This window comes from Rattus norvegicus, chromosome 17, assembly GCF_021556685.1.
Source record: "Rattus norvegicus strain SHRSP/BbbUtx chromosome 17, alternate assembly SHRSP_T2T, whole genome shotgun sequence".
NCBI classification, from domain to species: Eukaryota; Metazoa; Chordata; class Mammalia; order Rodentia; family Muridae; genus Rattus; species Rattus norvegicus.
In genome coordinates this window covers 42,808,669-42,813,860 of record NC_141550.1, presented here as the reverse complement: position 1 = coordinate 42,813,860, position 5,192 = coordinate 42,808,669, and the positions used below count along the sequence as shown (strand labels likewise).

The window sequence follows — 5,192 nt, the reverse complement described above, 5'->3', positions numbered from 1 at the left end:
TCTTGAGTTCACCAGGCAGGTTTCTTGCAGGGGAAAAGTTGGTCCTACCTGTGGTTCCAAGGCTCAAGTTTGCTCGTGGGGTACTGCCCAAGTCCTCTCCGCGGCGGCAGCAACCGGGAAGATCTGCGCCGCTCTTTCTGGGAGCCTCCGTGCACCAGTGTTCCAGATGATGTTTGGTGTTTTCCTCTGGCGTCTGGATGTGCACAGAGTGCAGTCTCTTCTGGTTTCCCAGGCGTGTCTGCCTCTCTGAAGGTTTAGCTCTCCCTCCCACGGGATTTGGGTGCAGAGAACTGTTTATCCGGTCTGTTTCCTTCAGGTTCCGGCGGTGTCTCAGGCGCAGGGATCCTGCCGCTCCTGGGCCCTCCCCTATGGGAACCCAGAGGCCTTATACAGTTGCGTCTTGGGCCAGGGAAGTGGGCAGGGGTGGGCAGTGTTGGTGGTCTCCTCCGCTCTGCAGCCTCAGCAGTGCCCACCTGATCAGGCGGTGAGGTCTCTCTCCAACTGGGTTTGGGAGCAGTGAGCTGCTGCGGGCCGGGATCCGCGGGTGTGGGACTTCCGGTAAACACGTGAAAATTTTTTTATATCCTGAGCAGTCCACTTATTACTATTGCGGCCTATTGGGAACTAACAATTCACAAAGTTACTGAGATTCGGGTCACGAAATTTTCATAATATTTTAAAAGTACATATATTACAAGAGCCTGCTAATGGGAACTAACTGAATTCACAAAGAAACAGTGTTTCAGTTCGTTAAAACGTCCTCTATCTTGAATAGGACTGTTATTACATGCGAACACTACTGGGAACCTACTGAATAAACCATGATACTTAGATCGGTTTGTAAAAATGTTGAAATATCGTAAAAAGCACACTCATACAATCATGTCCCAATGGAAACTCACTGTATTCGCCTAGAAATTTTGATTCCATTTGTGAAAATTTTTCTAATTCCCGAACCCTCCACTTAATACTATTGCGGGCTATTGGGAACTAACTGAATTCTCCACGTTACTGAGATTCGGCTCACGAAATTATGAGAAATCTTGAAAAGTACACATATTACAAAAACCTGCTAAGGGGAACTAACTGAATTCACAAACAAAAAGTGTTTCAGTTCGTTAAAACGTGGCTCTATCTTGAATAGTAGTCTTATTAAATGCGAATCCTACTGGGAACCTGCTGAATTCACCATGATACTTAGATTCCCTTCGTTAAAATGTTGCTATATCTTGAAAACCACACTCATACAAGCATCTCCCATTGGAAATTCACTGAATTCACCTAGAAATTTTGATTCCGTTCATGAATATTTTTCTATATACCAAAAGTCTATTTATTACTATTGCGGCCTACAGGGAACTAACTGAATTCAACAAGTTACTGAGATTCGACTCACGAAATTTTGATAAATTCTTTTTTTTTTAATTCATCCTGTAAAATGCAAGTTTTAATGGCGTTCTCAGGAACTTGAACAGTATGAACAAGAGACTACACAAGCAGGCTGCCAGCAGGAAAAGAAACACACTCTTTCCTAAGGGAAATAAATAAATAACCTTTCATCCAGGTCAGGAATAGGAAAATTCTGTAACAGATATACAACTTGTGGGTTATCTGCATAACCAGTGCTTTACAAACGTTTCATAAGTGTACGCCACTACGGAAGAGGAAGACTGCACGCTCACACTCCTCAACCCACAGTGTGCCCACAAACTCATGCCAGCAGGCGGCCTCTATCAAGGACACACTGGACTGCTGTTGTTCTCTTAGACACTGCGTTTTCTTCTTTTCTACTTCCACCTTAAAACCCGTCAGCCTTTCTTTCCTCCCTTCCAGTCAAAAACCCTCCAACTGCAGTGGCAAGAGCCAAGGGCAAGGAGAACAAGATGGCAGGCAGGGCAGACAGGGAGAAGCGTCCGTGGTTAGCTGCCTTCTCTACACCTTTCTCTTGTCCTGTCTCTGTGCATCTACCTTTTTTTCTGACCCACTTCAATTTCATTATAGCAGAAAAGAATCACATCTGGAAAAATTTTACAATTATCACAAGAGGTTCAGTACAAAAGAGATGAGCCAGTCTTGGGTCTGAAGTAGAGAATGGGGTAGCTTACACGTACCCACACTTTCTTTGTTCCAGTCACTTCGAAGAATTGCGTGGAACCCTGGTCTAGACCACTTTGTTCTACATTTTACAGTAATGAACTCTTTTGTCATTTACATTCTATCTGTCACACCAACTTTCAAGAAACCCATAGCCCAAGTCTCTCAAGTGTGAACTGGTAGGAGGAAATGGTTACAGACTGTATTAGCTCACAATACTCACTGTAAAGTACACTGACTCAGGCATCTCCAGTCTTTCACACTTGCACACCCACTCAAGCATACATACTAGACATAAAAATTGTGCAAGATCAAGCATCAGCTTTCTATTTTAAAAGCCTTAATAGTAATTTTAAAAACATTGATAGGCTCACTGCAGTTTCTTCAGAGGAATATTAAGTCCTACAGCACTCCTTTAGAAAAATTCACAACTCATTGTTAAGAACACGGTAGGTAACTGTTGCTTGACAATGACTTAACATTATTAGAGCATCCAGTGCCAGCTAGAATAACAAGGAGATACACCTGACAATACAAACAAATATTCTGTGATGTCACCAGCCCTAACAGATTTGTTAATAATATTCACTATGACAAATGACTCATCTTTGCTTCATCAGCACATGAAATGACATCTTTTTAGGTTACATAGTAAAGAGCAGCACCCACCCTACTGCACAAATAAAGGGTGCCCACATGGGTGCTCTAACCCCCTCAATGTATAGCTGAGAGGTCTTGTCCTACTCAGTGCCGTGTTTGCAATGTGGTCACTGTATGGGCAAAGGCTGCACATTGGTAGGATAATAAATGTACAAGTACCCTTTAAAATGGGGAGAGGGTGCTCCTGCATTCAGCTGTGGAATATAATAATCCAAGAAATGGAAGAGGAGAAACAGGAAATAGTCCTTAGGTTACTGATTAAAGCAAGGTTTGATAAAGATATCCCCTCTTGTAGGCACTCAGCGGGTAGAATGTAGCCACAACAAACTTCCCATCAAACATCCTCCCAGTCAGCAATTTCTGAGCAGCTTTGGAATCTCCAGCGTTTGCGTACTCAACAAAGACTTGTCCTCTGCCAGGATTTTCCTTTGGAACAAGCAGAGAAATCACTGGTCCATATTTCTGACACTCTTCTTTTACATCTTCTACAACATCTTCATATTCATCTTCATTTTCAAGATAGTCATCATCCAGCACATTGAGGAGTCTGAGCACTGGAGTTGGAAGCATCACCAGATCTTCAATATGAGGGGCAAAAGGAATGCTAAAGAATGGGCTGCACAAGGCCATCTCAGCAGGGATCCTTCTGCTTGGGTCGTCATGAAGCATGCTTTTGATAAGGTCTCTGAGGTGATAGGCTGGAATTGCGGCATTCACCACTGCTTTACTGGCAAATATATGATCAATAATAGCAGAACTGTTTGCCTTCCACTCCTGAGATCTGACTGTATGTTTCAGTTTCATTCCTGAGAACATTTCCAGTAAAATGATTCCAAGGCTCCAGAGATCAACAGCTGAGGTACACTCTGTATCACTCTGCAGGCCGGCCTGGGCCAAGCAATTCTGCAGTTCTGCTTCAGGAGCTCGATACCCGTCTGTCTGAATATACTTCACGTCCTGATTGCCTTCTTTGAAGCTGAGTCCAAAGTCAATAAGCTTAAAGCACTCGTTCTCCGCACTCCACAGGATGTTTCGTGGTTTGAGGTCTGCATGGACATAGCCCTCATGGTGAAGAAAAGCAAGGGCCTCCAGAACATCTCTGGCACAGTGCTGTATCATCCACATGGAGCAACCCTGGTGACTGGAATATACAAGCAATTCCGAAACGCTGACATCCAGGAGTTCAAGCAACAGACAGCGTGATGGCACATTTGGAGAGAAGTGTATGGTAAAGACTCCGTATAAAGTCACGATGTTCCTGTGCCCCTGCAACTGCTCCAGCGCTGCCCTCTCTTTTCGGAAACCATACTCCGCAGCCGAGGCGGCAGCCCCGGTGGTTCCCGGAGGCAGGAACTGCTTGAGGGCGCCGGGGGGCGAGCCTGGAGTGCCGCAGCAGCGCACCCGGTACACCGAGGCCGAGGAGCCGCTGCCTAGGCGGCTCTGTACCTGCCACAGCCGCCCGAAGGCCTCCAGGAAGCGCGGCGGCTCGGCGCCCCACGCGCAGCCGGACCTGGCCATGGTGCGGGCTGGGGCGAGGACACGCGAGCCGACAGGATGCGCCAGGCAGGCCCGCGGAGCCCGCCGTCTCATCCCCGCCCGGACCCGCGGCTCCGCAGGGAGGGGCCTGCAGCGCCCGCACCGACTCCCGGGACCTCAGGCTTTTGATAAATTCTTAAAAGTACACATATGACAAGGGCTTAATAATGGGAACTAACTGAATTCACAAAGAAACAGTGTTTCAGTTCGTTAAAACGTTGCTCTATCTTGAATAGTATTCTTATTAAACCCGAATCCTACTGGGAACCTGCTGAATTCACCATTATATTTAGACACTGTTCGTTAAATGGTGCTCAATCTTGAAAAGCAAACTCATACAAGCATGTCCCATTGGGACCTCACAGAATTCGCAAAGAAATTTTGATTCCATTCGTGAAAATTTTTCTATATCCCGAGCAGTCCACTTATTACTATTTCGGCCTATTGGCAACTAACTGAATTCACCAAGTTACTGAGATTCGGTTCACGAAATTATGAGAAATCTTGAAAAGTACACATATTACAAGAGCCTGCTAAGGGGAACTAACTGAATTCACAAAGAAACAGTGTTTCAGTTGGTTAAAACGTTGCTCTATCTTGAATAGTACTCTTATTACATGCGAATCCTCTTGGGAACCTACAGAATTCACCAATATACTTAGATTCCTTTCGTTAAAATGTTGCTATATCTTGAAAAGCACACTCATACAAGCATGTCCCATTGGGAACTCACTGAATTCGCCTAGAAATTTTGATTCCATTCGTGAAAATTTTTATATATCCCGAACAGTCCACTTATTACTATTGCGGCCTAATGGGAACTAAGTGAATACACCATGTTACTGAGATTTGGCTCAGGAAATTTTGATCAAGCTTAAAAAGTACACATATTACAAGAGCCT

General features: G+C 44.9%; 1 pseudogene across 1 annotated transcript; it reads right to left on the bottom strand.

The window, feature by feature from the left end:
* Positions 1 to 1,488: 1,488 nt before the first annotated feature.
* Uhmk1l1 (U2AF homology motif kinase 1l1) lies at positions 1,489 to 4,272 on the bottom strand (annotated as a pseudogene). The gene has a single exon (XR_015641283.1). The product of XR_015641283.1 is annotated as a U2AF homology motif kinase 1l1 (transcript).
* Between the last annotated feature and the right edge of the window lie 920 nt (positions 4,273 to 5,192).